The sequence below is a fragment of the Staurois parvus genome, unplaced genomic scaffold (assembly GCF_062004578.1).
Source record: "Staurois parvus isolate SC_StPar_1 unplaced genomic scaffold, SC_StPar_1.0 ptg000080l, whole genome shotgun sequence".
NCBI classification, from domain to species: Eukaryota; Metazoa; Chordata; class Amphibia; order Anura; family Ranidae; genus Staurois; species Staurois parvus.
In genome coordinates, this window is record NW_028317876.1 from 7,190,835 (window position 1) to 7,208,259 (window position 17,425).

The window sequence follows — 17,425 nt, forward strand, 5'->3', positions numbered from 1 at the left end:
AACGGGTAAGATGAAAGAACAACTCCACGGAAGTGGGAGCGGGTACCTGTCAAATTCAGGTACCCGCTCCCCCCCCTCCCCAAAGGTCAGCAGTCATCTCTATAAGGTCCCGCTGTAGAGCTGAGCGGCCGGCCCGGTATTCTGACATGGCGGCAGTGGAAATACCGGACCGGCCGCTCCATATTCACTCCATAAGACGCACTGACATTTTCCCCCCTTTTTTTTGGGGAAAAAAGTGCGTCTTATGGAGCGAAAAATACGGTATATGAAATATACAAAGACACTCAGGTGTTTGGTATGGGGCCTTAGATCTGGCTCAGGCCTTTTTCACCATTCCTATAGCTGAAGAGAGCCAGGAACAATTCAGTTTTACCTGGAATGGCAGACAGTTTACCTTTACCAGGTTACCCCAAGGCTATGTACATTCTCCTACCATCTGCCACCAGCTGGTGGCAGAACATCTGGCAGAGGTAACCCTCCCTCCAGATCAACAGATATAACATTACATAGATGACATTCTCATTCCAGGCTCAGATGAGCAAGGGGTAGCAGACACTCTAGCCATGATAGTTGACCATGAAACAAAAAGGGTGGGAGATTAACCCAGATAAGATACAAGGTCCCTCACAAACAGTGAACTTTCTGGGTATTCAGTGGCTCTGTGGAAACCAAGAAATACCCCCTAAAGCTAGACAGAAAACACTAGATTTTAAAGAGCCGCAAATTAAAACTGAAGCACAAATATACATTGGGCTCTTTGGATTTTGGAGACAGCACATCCCTCATTTTGGCCAGGTTACACGTAAAAAGAAGGAATTTGATTGGGGGAGGGAACAACAGTTGGCTTTTGAAAAATCCAAACAGTCCAGCAAGCCCTGGACCTATGGCCTTTATGCCCTGGGGATGTAGAATTGCAAGTGTCAGTGCAGGATAAGTGGACTAGCTGGCGCTTATGGCAGAAACAGGACAGGAAGTGGGTCCCTTTGGGATTTTGGACCCATAAATTGCCAGAGGCAGGAGAAAGATATACTGCATTTGAGAAACAGCTGCTAGCTTGCTATTGGACACTGATAAACACAACAGTTGACAATAAATCATGCTGTGATTTTGAGATCAGAAATCCTAATTATGCAGTGGGTAATGAGTTGCCCAAAGTCTCAGAAGATTGGCCATTCCCAAGAGGCCAAATGGAAATGGTAAATACAAGATAGGGCTAAAGTAGTGCCTGCAGGCGTCTCTACACTTAATAAACAGGTAGCACGTGAGGCCCTAGCAACCCCTTTAGATAATCCACATCAGCAAGTGGAATCACCTGTGAAATGGGGTAAGCCTTTCAGTGAACTTACATCGGAAGAGCAGCAACATGCTTGGGTCACTGATGGCTCTGCTAAATATAAAGGAGCAGAGCGCCACTGGAAAGCTGTGGCCTACGGGCCTGTTAACAAACAATTCTTGCAGGAAGAAGGAAAAGGTAAGAGCAGCCAATATGCAGAATTGTATGCAGTGTATGTAGCCCTTGTAAAAGAAATGCCTGGTCCATGTCACCTGTATACAGACTCATGGTCAGTGGCTAATGGCCTGGCTATATGGATATGGATGCCCATGTGGGCTGCTAAAGATTTTATGATTCACTCTAAAGAAGTGTGGGGAAAGGAATTGTGGCAGCAGATTTGGGACTTAGCATCCCAAAGCACCATCACGGTGCATCATGTAGATGCCCATTGTGGGACTCACTCATTTGAACATCTATTTAATTCTATAGCTGACCAAAGTGGCTGAAGTGGCCGTCCACCTGGACATGGATGCAGTGGAAGGGCTGGCTGCTTGGGCCCATGGGAAATGCGGACACCTGGGAGAAAAAGCCACTTACAGGTGGGTGCAACCAAGAGGGTTGGGACTCACCACTGACATAACTAAAAATGTGATTGCTAAATGCCCCGTTTTTCAACCACACAGGAAAAGATCTTGTCTCCAGCCCTATGGTAAATTGCTACGAGGAAAAGGGCCTGCGTAGATATGGCATATAGATTATGCAGGGCCCCTGCCCAACAGCAAAAACAATACAATTTGTGTTGCTGTAGACACTTTTTCAGGACTGATAGAGGCCCAACCCTGCCACAGGGCAAATCAGGATAACACCATTGTTACTCTGGAGAAAGTAGCAGCTATGTATGGATCACCTCAGCAAGTACAATCTAATAATGGTACACATTTTACAGGGAAGAAAGTTAAACTATATGCTGAGGAAAATGATATTCAGTGGGTATACCATATCCCATATTGCCCACAGGCCTCAGGCCTCGTGGAACGCATGGTTGGCCTACTTAAACAACAATTAAGGAAACTAGGAGGAGGAGAGTTGCGTGCTTGGATGACTCCCCTTCCCCTAGCAGTTAAGCTTAATGACAGACCACTGGCTAGTGGTTTGACCCCGCTACAAAAAATGCTAAACCGTGACTGTGCAGGTCACATGCTTTCAGACCTATCTACAGGTGACCAAGGGGTGGAGGAGCCGCCACCTACATCGGCTCTGGCACCTGTTACAGGTAAAGGAGTCCTGAGACCTGGCGTCCAGGTATGGTGGCGCCAGGAAAATGGTCCCCCATTGCAGGCTGAAATCATAGCCTCCGGTGATGATAGTACCTTGATTATTTTAGTGGATGGAGAAGACAAGTGGTATGTGCTGTCTGGAAAATGCTTCTTTTGGCAGTAAATACTAGCAATACACTTACTGTTGGATGGTAAGGGCTCTTTCCACCTTGCAACCTTATGGCAGCTTTATAGGACCTAGAAAACTCCAGGAAGCATCTCACAGGAGTTAGAAGGGTAAGCGGCTGTAAGACAATACCATTTATAAGAATAAGGTACCTTGTGTGTGTTTTTTTTTTTTTTCCTTTTAGGATGAAAGACTTTAACGCAACAAAGTGTTTTTTTTCTCTCTTTAGGAACAGTAAGTTAATATAATAGAAATAAGTTTAAGGAGTGAAGTGAACCCTTGGAGTTAGTGTTAAGATAAAAACTTTACCTAATATTCACAAGAATGATTTCTTCCATAGCAAATGAGGACCATCCTGTAACGTGCTATTGTGACGCCTGTGGAAAAGTTCAGGAGACAGCCATGTACCTACTATGGATAAATCTGGTGGTGATACTGTTATTCAGGAATCCAAGGCTGCAAGTGGAAGCAGACGATGGTGAGATCCCTAACATCCCTATGCTTACAATGCAGGCAAGCGAAGAGGAAGGAGACGAGAGTGAAGAGGAGAGTTCGTTTAATGCTCTAGACCAAAATTCATCAACACCCTCAGTCGGAGGGCAAGCAAGGTTGGAGATTAAGACTCTTGAAGGAACTGTTACAAGAACTACATTGGCACTTCGGGTGCTTAATAAGGAAGGAATGATATCTGATAATGGGACTCTGCATCTGTCTCAGAAAGATGGGCCTCTAATTCATGCGGAGAACTCTCACCCCTTGGTGTGTTGTTATTCGCAGCCATCAGGAGGGTATGGACAGGTCTTATGGACAATAGAGACGGTCCATCGTTGCTGGGAGGTAGCAGATGCAGGGACATTTTATTGGACAATGGACACTACTCTAGAGAGTCAAGCAATATATACATTTGAAGTAAAAGAAAATGAAGGACTGTATTTTTGTACTAATGCTACCGTAATAGAACAAACATGAATAGTAGAGGTGTTAATCCAGTGGAACAGGTACTGTGGGCCTATGTTGCAACCAAGGAATCCCAGCCAGTGGGAAGCGCACAACTCATTGATTCTATCAATGCAGGTGGTGTACTTGGCTGCAGACCACTGCAAATCATGCTGGATGTGTGCACATGCCCCTCGGAGTCACCAGACAGGTATGCCTTACCTGGGGGTGGCTTTAACCATGCCTGAACTGATCAAAGCAATAAAAGAACATTTTACCATAGATTGGTGGATGGTGGATCAGACTCGTTCTGCTCCCCCACTTCACCTCCTGGGAACTATCCAAGAAGAACAGGCCGTAGTCAGACTATACCTGCGGTCAGGTGGCCTCCCTGCAACTGACAAAACTACGCCCATTACAGTGAGATTGACTACTATTGGTCGACATCATCACTGTAATATGCTTTTGCAGCGGCAATGTGCTACGCATTGGGATTGAGAAAGAAAAAGTGGGCACCCCCGGGACCAAAAGATGAGGAGGATGCTTGGTTGTGCTATTGGTGGTTTGGGAATGCAGATAAGGGAAAAGTGAGCTCAGGTCTTGCTCCCCCATTAGATCACTCTAGGGGAAAGGATAGATTGGATAAAGGTAGGGGAAACATACAAACTATGCGTATGCCAGCACGGATTGGTACAAAACGTATGGACTATACCTATAAGTATGATGCTAGCTGTTGCAAGGCATCCGTAGCCCCTGTCCCTGCAAGGAATTTATATTGGTTGTGTGGAGATCGGACTTACAAGACTCCCTCATGTGAGCAACAGGACCCCTGTGTTTTGGGCTTTGTGGTTCCATCCATCTATAGGGTATATACACTGCCCGAATACCCAGAAGGGCTGTCTAGGTATTCCCGTGTCTTCCCTCGGGAGAAACGCTCCCGGGACAAGTACCAAAACATCAGAACCATGGGAGCTGGAAAGGTTTGGAAATCAGTCTTTCCCCAGATAGGTGTGGGGGATTTATACACAAAAATTGATTATTTGCTTAATGTACTAGTAGAAGCTTTCAATGCCAGAGGTGAGGCTATTTTTGCAGTGTCAGCTGAACAAGAACAAATGTGTCTGGTGGTACTTCAGAACCAGATGGCTCTGGACTACCTCCTGGCGGCCCAAGGTGGTGTTTGCCATGTGGTAGCAGATGCCTGTTGTTCTTTTATAGAGGATGAGACAGGACAAATCTCCCATGAAGTTGAAAGGTTGGAGGAGGTTCAGGCCCGTCTCAAGTCTATTACTGACACCACCTAGGATATAGCAGGAAGTATTTCAGACTTCTTTAAGGATTTTGAGTGGACCTTGGGATTGAGAGGAATGTTCAGTGAGCTAAAACCTTACTTAAGTGGGCTCTTATTATTGTGGGTTGTTTATTGGCTTTAATAATAACATGGAAGCTGGACGATGCCGGCAGACCACAGAAACCAATGGGCCAATGCCAAGGGGTGGAATTAATGCCTATGAAATGGACCTTGGACCCTTTGCTTTTTTGGGGAATTTTTACAATAAAGCATCACTGCCCAGATACCAGGAGCATGAGAAATGACATTGATATCATTTCTCTAGGCTAAAGAAACAGAGTCACAAGACGTTAGACTGCTTAAAGCAGATAAGAAGTGTTTGTGGGATGGAACGTGCTTGTGACATCTAGAAATGTTACATTAGATTGCTTAAATTATATAAGAACCTGTTTGTGCATTTAAAGATGTCTACTTGTTTGAGAAGTTAGAAATCTTTAAGTTTAGGGTAGATAAGAAGCTGATTTGAAGCAAAAGTGTGATATGGCGAGGTAACGTTGTTTGTTCAGTGTAGTGGCTGGGCGTGACTCTGTTATTCTCACGGAACCTTTCTGCTAGCTCCTCCTAGAGTGGGTGTGGCACCCACCCACTTCGGGAAAGCTGCCAGAAACAGAGCTTAAAACAGAGCTTGAACGCGGTCAAGGTAGGGGCCTTCCTATGCGAAAGGGGATGCTCTGACGCTGGGACTCTTGCCAAGGCTATATGGGCTCATCAATTGGTCACGTTTAAGTCTTCTCCGCGATCCCCCTGTGCATTATGGTTCTGATGGGGTCTGTTCCTTCCCGTAGCTTTGGTAATGTATTAATTCTATGCTGTGATGCTGTCAAATGATGTGTCTATTTCATGCTGTAATGCTCATATTATTATTGGTGTGTGTTATTATGTGGATTGTGATGACTATAAGATATATCCTCATGTGCGTCGTGTGATAATAAAAGTGGAGGTTTTGACAGTGCAGGAATGCTGCAGTTGAATTCTGTTATTTCTTGGAGTGCCGAGTGAATGCTATTATGTGCCAGGGCAGGTGTTCATTTGGTAAAGGGTCTCTCACATGCTTAGAATAATGGTGTAAATGCTGGTTAAACGTACCTGTGTGTGACTACCTGTGTATTGTATATATATGACTTACTTTTGGTTATTGTGTCCAGCATTGCATTGCATGTGGTAATTATGAAGCTGATGGATCAAAGCTTACGGGATGTCCTGATGTTGCTGGACAGAAAAAGGAGATCAAAAGCTGTGAAGATATTATCACCACAGGAATATGGAACGTGTGTATTATGAACCAAGGAAAATTAGAAGTTGTTAAAGATCAAATGGATAAAGCCAACATCGATGTATTAGGAGTCCATGAACCTAAATGGACAGGACAGGGACACTTTAAATTAAATAAACATTGGAATGTTACTCTGGTCACAAAACCTATTAGAAAAATAGTGTGGCATTTAACCTCTTCAATAAGCTTTCAAAGATGGTACTAAAATACAATACTATCAGTGATAAGAGTCATCTCAATCTATCTACAGTTGCAAGAAAAAGTATGTGAACCCCTTGGGATTACGTGGCGTTTTGCATGAATTGGGCATAAAATGTGCTCTGAACGTCATCTAAGTCACAACAATAGAAGAACACAGTCTGCTGAACATAATACTACACAAACATTAGATGTTGCCATGGTTTAATTGCACATAACATGTAAACATTCACAGTGCAGGGAAGAAAAAGTATGTGAACCTTTGGACTTAATAACTGGTTGACCCTCCTTTGGCAGCAATAACCTCAACCAAACGTTTCCTGTAGTTGCAGATCAGACCTGCACAACGATCTGGAGTAATTTTGGACCACTCCTCTTCACAAAACTGTTTCAGTGTAGCAATATTCTTGGGATGTCTGGTGTGAATCGCTCTCTTAAGGTCATGTCACAGCATTTCAATCAGGTTGAGGTCAGGACTCCAGAAGGCGTAGTCTGTGCTGTTGCAGCCATTGTTTTGTTGAATTACTTGTATGCTTTGGGTCATTGTCCTGTTGCATCACCCATCCTCTGCGGAGCTTCAGTTGGCAGACAGATGGTCGTACGTTTTCCTGCAAAATGTCTTGATGAACTCTGGAATTCATTTTCCCATCAATGACAACAATCTGTCCAGACCCTGAGGCAGCAAAGCAGCCCCAAACCATGATGCTCCCTCCGCCATGTTTTACAGTGGGGATGAGGTTTTGATGTTGGTGTGCTATGCCTTTTTTTCTCCACACATAGTGTTGTGTGTTCTTCCCAAACAACTAAATCTTGGTTTCATCTGTCCACAGTATATTTTGCCAGTAGTGCTGTGGAACATCCAGCTGCTCTTTTGCAAACTTCAAACGTGCTGCAATATTCTTTTTGGATAGCAATGGCTTCCTCCGTGGTGTCCTCCCATGTACTCCATTCTTGTTTAATGTTTTCCTTATTGTAGATGTGTCAACAAAAATGTTAGCATGTGCCAGAGATTTCTGTAGGTCTTTAGCTGACACTCTGGGATTCTTCTTTACCTCATGCAGCATTCTGCGCTGTGCTCTTGCAGTCATTTTTACAGGACGACCACGCCTAGGGAGAGTAGCAACAGTGCTAAACTTTCTCCATTTGTAGACAGTCTGTCTTACCAAGGACACATGAACATCAAGGCTTTTGGAGATACTTTTGTAACCCTTTCCAGCTTCATGCAAGTCAACAATTCTTGATCATAGGTCTTCTGAGAGCTCTTTTCTGCAAAGCATGGTTCACATCAGACAGTGCTTCTTGAAACCAGTAAACCCAAAACAGGTGTGTGTTTTTTAAGGGCAGGACAGCTGTCAGCAACACATCCAATATCATCACACTGATTGGAGTCAAGATTGGCTCACTCCTGGCTCCCATTAGCTCTGGGAGGTCATTAAGCTAGGGCCTCACATACTTTTTCCTCCCTGCACTGTGAATGTTTACATGTTATGTGCAATTAAACCATGGCAACATCTAATGTTCGTGTAGTATTATGTTCAGCAGACTGTGTTCTTCTATTGTTGTGACTTAGATGACGTTCAGAGCACATTTTATGCCCAATTCATGCAAAACTCCACGTAATCCCAAGGGGTTCACATACTTTTTCTTGCAACTGTACAGGGAAGGCCAGTCAATATCACTCTGGTCAAAGTCTATGCTCCAACAACAGATGCAGAAGAGAAGGATGCAGAGTTGTTTTATGAACAAATTCAAAGTGCAATAGATCAAACAGTGACTCAAGATATATTAATCACCATGGGGGACTTCAATGCAAAAATAGGATGTAAATCCGAAGGTGCAGTGGTTGGGAAGTATGGCTTAGGAGAAAGAAATGAAATCTGTGATCATTTCATTTTGCAAAACTCACCAACTGTCCATCATGAATACACAATTCCAGCACCACAAGCGTCTGCTATACACATGGACCTCTCCAAATGCATACATTGTAATCAAATTGATTACTTCTGCATAGGACAGGGGTGGAAGTCTGCAGTTCTGACAGCAAAGATAAACCTGGAGCTGATTGTGGCAGCGACCACAAGCTTTTGACAAGGTAAAGCTTTGATAGCAAAAGATCATTAGAAGGCTTCGAAGATATGATATTGAACATATTCCAAAAGATTACTGGATTAACCACTTGCCAACCGTGCAATAGCCAAAAGATGGCCACAGTGTGGTTGGCTAGTTCTGGGAGGGTGTCCATGGACATCCTCCTAGAACCATGTCCCCCGTGTTCCCCCTGGGGCACACACCGGGTGCAATCTGTGATTGCTGTGTCCTGTGGACACAGCTGATCACAGATTGCTGTAAAGGACAGTCAGAGCAGCTCTTTACCATGTGACCAGCTGTATCAATCACAGCTGATCACAGTGTAATCAGGAAATGGTTGTTATCGGCAGTCTGTTTCTTATGCTGATATAATTAATAATACTCGTGAGCCAAAATGTGATACTCCCCTAGTGCAATAAATAATTTAACAAGCAAAAATATATATCAAATTATGGTGCATCAACACTTTACACAATACTCATTATCTGTGCAAATCATACGCTAAATAAAAAATTATATATATCTACAAATATATATATACGTGTCACGCTCCAAAGTATACATATAAACTCATATATTAGTGATCATATGAATATTCACGTGAAAAAATTAAATGTGCTTCAAACCAGTGCACCTTGTGATGTTATTGCAAAAATAATACGAATCCAATACTCATAAATAGTCCTCTTTATACTCTTATAACTTTTCAGTGACAAATAGGGTGATTCGTTCCACACTCCCCGTGCTCTATAGATAGGTGTGCGCTCACCTCCTTAATTAGCCAAAAAGGCTAAAAACACTTTTTGTCCTTATCAGGACAAGGTGGAAATCTTCACATTAAGTACGTGTTTCCATCCATGCTGTGGATTGCCTTATTTCTGCCACCAGAGGTCTCCCTTATTCCTCCTTCCACATTTTAGCCTCAATGGATGGGTAGAAATGATTTGGATGGTATATCTTCCTCTCAATGAACCATGTAAAAGAGAGCCACAATAGTGCCTTATCCTTTGTGAGGTTCAATCTTTTATTAGTAGAGTTAAGTCACCACTCACATTTTGCAGTGTCCAATAGATCAGTATTCAGCAGGTATATGCCCCAGATCCTGTAATTGTGAATGCCGCTCAAACACCGCGGCGTCGTGACGTCAGAGCCCCTCCCCTACGCGTTACGCCACAGGGTCACGTGGCTTCATCAGGGGGAAAACAATTGGACGTCACTGCACTCTGCTCTATTTATATAGGCAGTCGGCGCCATTTTCTTGTAGACCGCATGGACGCGGCCATTTTCCTGGGGTCTACATATACTGATACACTTCTGATATGTATAACACATATCATCAGTTCCTTCCAGTTTGATTAGCTACGTATCTAATACCTTTTCTGACAGCACTGAAAGCGTGAAATTGGCCTGGGCAGGAAGGGGTTAAACTAAACATATTTGCAGTTCTGGATACAGGAGATAGAGCCTGAAGAATTATGGAACAATATAAAACCATAATTAGTGAAGAAGCCGAAAGAACATTACAAATGAAGAAAAAAGCCAAAAAGTCACCTTGAATTTCGGAAGAATCTAGAAAAGTAGCAGAACAAAGGCAAACCAAAATGTCTGGTGATAGAGTAAAAGTATCTCAAATGAATACAATGTTTCAATGCCAAGTTCGGAAAGATAAAGAAAGATATCTCGAGGATATTTGTCTGAAAATTGAGGCTAAGCACATAAAAGGAAAAACCAGACTAGCTTTTCAGGACATTAGAAGATTGAGGCACACATTCCAACCTAGATTGGGGATGCTTAAAGACTCTAATGAACTGATACTGAACGATCCAGAGAACATTCAAATGAGATGGAAAGATTATACTGAAAATTTATATAAAAAAGCAGTTTTGATAACATTGTAGAAAGTGGACCTGGCAATGACACCAAAGACAAACCAGATATACTAAAGGAAGAAGTCATAGCAGCAATGAAAGCTTTATCGAACAATAAGTCACCAGGTATAGATGGGATTCCAATTGAGTTAGAGGCTCCAAAGTTGCTATCATTGCCCTTAGCTATGTCAACAGATCTGCAAGGGAAAAACATGGCCAACCTATTGGAGAAGATCACTGTTTATTCCTATATTGAAGAAAGGAGAAGCCAAAGATTGAAACAGTTACAGATTGATTGCATTACTTCTACATGCTAGCAAAGTATTACTGAAAATAATACAATGGAGAATACAATCATACATTGAGCGAGAACTACCTGAAGCTCAGTCTGGGTTCAGAGAAGGCCGAGGAATAAGAGACATTATTGTCTATGTTAGATGGATGTTAGAGAAGAGCGAGGAACACCAAAAGACTGTATACTTTTGCTTGATTGACTACAGTAAAGCATTTGATTGTGTGGATCATGATACATTAAGCAATATTTTGTTGCAAATGGGAATATCTAAACACATACCATCGCTTCCAGCCCCCAGTTACGGTGGCCCTCCCCACCCCCACCCCCCCTTCCCGCTGGCTCGCTCCCGCTATGTAACCGGGGTCTGCTTACCCATCTGCGGGCCTGGGAAGAGCCATGGCGGGTGCCGGCAGGTGGAGGAGAGCGGATAAGTGTCTGCTCCCCTTCTGTGTGTGACCCGGAAGGCGACATCCATGACTTCACTTCAGAATCACAGCTGTTGCTTTCGTGGTTAGAATAACTGGGGAAAGATGCATTGCAATGTGGTTTGCAATATAATACATCTAAAAAACAGAAAGCAAATGAGCGCAAGGTAAGGTTCAAGCAGCCAGCATAATGGTAAACCTCAAATCCTTCATATAAATAAATTCATAAATATGCAGCGCTATAAAATAATAATATAATAAAATGAGGAATAAAACATACAATATGACAAATGAAATGTTAAAATGATAATAATAAAATGGTAAATGCATAAAAGGAGGCGCTAGGGGGTGCCAAACATGATAATAACGTGATCAACGTCCAGGTATTGACGCATAAAGTGCTCAAAGTGATGTGATATGTAAGTCCAAATAATATAAGCCTTAAGGTGAAGATCCGTGATTCCAGTGATAATATATGGATATTATATTGCACTAACCAGAAAACGCAATAACTTGCGCATTTGAGTAATTCAGACCAACTCCTGGTCATCTGGATCTAGAAACCGGGACTCTGGGGGTCATCTGGCACACCTCAGCATAACAGGCAACATACATCTCCAGGCTCCAGGAGTAAATATATCCAGCAACAGGAAACACTCAAGTGGGTATCATAGGAATACCAAGGGATATACCTTGAAGGGGGGGGCTCGTAAAGAAACAAGCCAGAGAAAAGACTTCCAATAGTGCAGTATCGTTTATTAGTCAGCAGATCAAAGCACAGTAGAATAGGGAGGTGCCCTGCTTTGGTGACATCACGCTGCACGCTCCTCGTGGAAAGCCAGCGGCCATCTTGGTTTCAGTCTGTGCCAGATGTGAGTGCATATCTATTCTACTGTGCTTTGATCTGCTGACTAATAAATGATACTGCACTATTGGAAGTCTTTTCTCTGGCTTGTTTCTTCACAAGCCCCCCCCCCCTTCAAGGTATATCCCTTGGTATTCCTATGGTACCCACTTGAGTGATTCCTGTTGCTGGATATATTTACTCCTGGAGCCTGGAGATGTATGAGGTGTGCAAGATGACCCCCAGAGCCCCGGTTTCCAGATCCAGATGACCAGGAGTTGGTCTGAATTACTCAAATGCGCAAGTTATGGTGCTTTCTGGTTAGTGCAATATAATATCCATATATTATCACTGGAATCACGGATCTTCACCTTAAGGCTTATATTATTTGGACTTACATATCACATCACTTTGAGCACTTTATGCGTCATACCTGGACGTTGATCACGTTATTATCATGTTTGGCACCCCCTAGCGCAGCGGTTCTCAACCTGGGGGTCGCGACCCCTTTGGGGGTCGAACGACCATTTCCCAGGGGTCGCCTAAGACCATCGGAAAACACATATTTCCGATGGTCTTAGGAACCGAGACACCGCTCCTGTCTCCGGCGATGTGTGGGCGGGATGATATGCTGCCCCTGTCACCGCCTCCTCGCTGCTGATTGGCCACCGGAACTGTAGCTCAGGAGAGGCACACAGGCGGCCAATCACCGGCGAGAAGGTGGAGCTTGGAGAGGAGGAGCCGAGCGGCAGCGCGCGGAGATCGAAGAAGATCGAGGGAGCTGCAGGAACGAGTGAAGAGGAGAGCGGCCAGCGAAGGAAGACAGCTGACAGGTAAGTGCAAATTTTGCTGCTGCAGCCAGGTATGCAGGCTGTAGATGGGAGAGGGAGAGAGCGAGCCCAGGCTGGAGCAGGAGTCAGCAAGGTAAGTATCATTGGTGTCAGTGGGAGGGATAGTGCCCCATCATTTGTGTCACTAATACCAACGATGGGGCACTATTCCTCCCCCCACTGACACCAACGATGGGGCACTATTCCTCCCCCCACTGACACCAACGATGGGGCACTATTCCTCCCCCCCACTGACACCAACGATGGGGCACTATTCCTCCCCCCACTGACACCAACGATGGGGCACTATTCCTCCCCTCACTGACACCAACGATGGGGCACTATTCCTCCCCCCACTGACACCAACGATGAGACACTATTCCTCCCCCCACTGACACCAACGATGAGACAGTATTCCTCCCCTCACTGACACCAACGATGAGGCACTATTCCTCCCCCCACTGACACCAACGATGGGGCACTATTCCTCCCCTCACTGACACCAACGATGAGGCACTATTCCTCCCCCCACTGACACCAACGATGAGACAGTATTCCTCCCCTCACTGACACCAACGATGAGGCACTATTCCTCCCCCCACTGACACCAACGATGGGGCACTATTCCTCCCCTCACTGACACCAACGATGGGGCATTATTCCTCCCCCCACTGACACCAACGATGGGGCACTATTCCTCCCCTCACTGACACCAACGATGAGGCACTATTCCTCCCCCCACTGACACCAACGATGAGACACTATTCCTCCCCCCACTGACACCAACGATGAGACAGTATTCCTCCCCTCACTGACACCAACGATGAGGCACTATTCCTCCCCCCACTGACACCAACGATGAGACACTATTCCTCCCCCCACTGACACCAACGATGAGACAGTATTCCTCCCCTCACTGACACCAACGATGAGGCACTATTCCTCCCCCCACTGACACCAACGATGGGGCACTATTCCTCCCCTCACTGACACCAAGGATGAGGCACTATTCCTCCCCCCACTGACACCAACGATGAGACAGTATTCCTCCCCTCACTGACACCAACGATGAGGCACTATTCCTCCCCCCCCTGACACCAACGATGGGGCACTATTCCTCCCCTCACTGACACCAACGATGGGGCATTATTCCTCCCCCCACTGACACCAACGATGGGGCACTATTCCTCCCCTCACTGACACCAACGATGAGGCACTATTCCTCCCCCCACTGACACCAACGATGAGACAGTATTCCTCCCCTCACTGACACCAACGATGAGGCACTATTCCTCCCCCCACTGACACCAACGATGGGGCACTATTCCTCCCCTCACTGACACCAACGATGGGGCACTATTCCTCCCCCCACTGACACCAACGATGGGGCACTATTCTTCCCCCCACTGACACCAACGATGGGGCACTATTCCTCCCCCCACTGACACCAACGATGGGGCACTATTCCTCCCCCCACTGACACCAACGATGGGGCACTATTCCTCCCCCCACTGACACCAACGATGGGGCACTATTCCTCCCCCCACTGACACCAACGATGGGGCACTATTCCTCCCCCCACTGACACCAACGATGGGGCACTATTCCTCCCCCCACTGACACCAACGATGCGGCACTATTCCTCCCCCCACTGACACCAACGATGCGGCACTATTCCTCCCCCCACTGACACCAACCATGCGGCACTATTCCTCCCCCCACTGACACCAACGATGCGGCACTATTCCTCCCCCCACTGACACCCACAATGGGGCACTATTCCTCCCACTGACACCCACAATGAGGCACTATTCCTCCCACTGACACCAATGATGGGGCACTATTCCTCCCACTGACATCAATGATTGGGCACTATTCCTCCCACTGACACCAATGATGGGGCACTATTCCTCCCACTGACGCCAATGATGGGGCACTATTCCTCCCACTGACATCAATGATTGGGCACTATTCCTCCCACTGACGCCAATGATGGGGCACTATTCCTCCCACTGACACCAATGATGGAGCACTATTCCTCCCACTGATACCAATGATGGGGCACTATTCCTCCCACTGATACCAATGATGGGGCACTATTCCTCCCACTGACACCAATGATGGGGCACTATTCCTCCCACTGACACCAATGATGGGGCACTATTCCCCCCACTGACACCAATGATGGGGCACTATTCCCCCCACTGACACCAATGATTGGGCACTATTTCTCCCACTGATACCAATGATGGGGCACTATTCCTCCCACTGACACCAATGATGGAACACTATTCCTCCCACTGACACCAATGATGGGGCACTATTCCTCCCACTGCAAAATTACAGTTATGAAGTAGCAACGAAAATAATTTTATGGTTGGGGGTCACCACAACATGAGGAACTGTATTAAGGGGTCGCGGCATTAGAAAGGTTGAGAACCACTGCCCTAGCGCCTCCTTTTATGCATTTACCATTTTATTATTATCATTTTAACATTTCATTTGTCATATTGTATGTTTTATTCCTCATTTTATTATATTATTATTTTATAATGCTGCATATTTATGGATTTAAATACAATAGATCTAATGGAGCCCAGAGGAGACATGCAGGGTCTTTTAGACTCTGAATGTCTCAATAAAGAGAACCTATCACCAAAAAATTTAAGTTAAGCAAAAAATAAATTTTATATAACATTCCCCCCAAAGAAATTTTGAGGCTCTCCCCACCCCCACATATACGCACGTATGAACGTGCGAAAATGTTATGTGTGAAAATGTTGATTGTGATACATGTTACATATCGCCACGCACGCTGGAGTGAGAGCAATAATTCTAGCACCAAACCTCCACTAACTCTGAACTGATGAGCTACAGGGGCTTTGGAAGCGTCATCTACAAAAAATATAGGGTACTGAAGTTTGATGCAATTTCATAGGCGCATACAAATTTAAGGTTTGGCATGTTGGGTATCTATTTACTTGGCACAACCTCATCTTTTCTATTGTACCCAAAGTTTGGCAATTTATTGCATTTGTTTGCCCTAAAATTTACTTTAGTGTGATTTTTACTGAAATTTTCTGCATCCTACATTTTTGCAATAATATTGTGTAACATAAAAAGCTGGAACTACCACTATTTTATACTCTGGGCTGTCTGCTTTCAGAAAATATATAACGTTTTGGGGGTTTTGTGTAATCCTCAGGCTTAAAATTATTTTTTAAATAAGTATGCAAAAATTGCTCTGGCAGCAAAAGGGTTAAGGATTGTAGTCTTCAATATACTACATTTTTGTTTTTTTTAATTTACTACCGCTTTAATAATAGTATATTTTAATAGTATATTTTCTGACCTTGCAGGTTCAACATGTTGTACAGTTACGAAACCTTGTGGTTTCCACAATCAACACTCGTGAGACGGATATATATAACAATGACATATGAATGTGTGATGTCTCTTGTGACATCTGTGAATTGTGAAACTGTGAATTTTCAATTTCACTTTGCATTCCAGAAACAAACTCATTTGAAATACTCTTAGTGCTTGTTTACACTAGCGGTTAACTCTGCAGTTATGCTGCATTTTTACTGCCCCTCCACTGCTCCCTCTTTATTTATTTCAGGTACTTATATAGCACCATTAATTTATGCAGAGCATTACACATATATATTGTACATTCACATCAGTCCCTAAACCCTCAAGGGGTGTACAATCTAAGGTCCCTAACTCACATTTATACATACACCTACTAGGGCCAATTTAGACAGGAGCCAATTAACCTACCAGCATGTCTTTGGAATGTGGGAGGAAACCCACACAGGCACAGGGAGAACATGCAAACTCCAGGCAGGAGGTGCCGTGGCTGGGATTCGAACCAACGACCCTAGTACTGAAGTGCTAACCATTTAGCCACTGTGCTGCCCAATCTTTAGCTGGAAAGCAGCGGCCAAGTGTGTACAGTTGTGGCCACAAAACAAATGATACTCTGTTGCGTGTGGTGGGCACAGCCGACTGCGATTTGATTTATTCAAGTGAATGGGGCCACACTGTACCCTTCTCGAAACTGTGTGCATTGCATGTAGTCTCAGTACGATAGTCCAATATTTAGAGGGTTAAAACAGGCAGTGAGTAGGTGATGCATTGACTCCTCACCGCTTGTCAAATGCTCCCTGAAGAGCAATCCGAATGCGGATTGCTCTTCAGAGAGCACCACAGGTGTAAACAAGCCCTCACAGCTCTTTCACAATTTTTTATTTCATGGAAGGTAAGCATAAGCAAGGACATTGAGCATAATATATATTACTGTAGCTGACTAAGGCCCCTTTCACACTAATTGTCTGATCAGGTCCCCCTGTCAGTTTTTCAGGAGGACCTGATTGGACCCTTCATTCACCCTCATGGACTGGTGGGTGTTAAACAGACTTGTGTCTTTTTACACCCACCTACCTCCAATCTGATCCAGTCTGATAAAAAAAACTGAAGGGGATCCTTCCCCCTCCTTCTAGGAGCATCAGATCAGAGGGTACATTTTTACTAATATATTTATCTGTAAAAATGTTTGAAAACCATTTCCCATTTCCCTTCCACTTCACAATTATTTG

General features: G+C 44.6%; 1 protein-coding gene across 1 annotated transcript in view; it reads left to right on the forward strand.

The window, feature by feature from the left end:
* Positions 1–4,773: 4,773 nt before the first annotated feature.
* LOC149469188 (caspase-3-like) overlaps positions 4,774–17,425 on the forward strand; it is a 131,597-nt gene continuing 118,945 nt past the window's right edge. The window contains exon 1 of the mRNA XM_089669626.1: positions 4,774–5,793. The gene's annotated coding sequence lies outside the window, so the exon portion shown is untranslated. The remainder of the gene's footprint in view (positions 5,794–17,425) is intronic.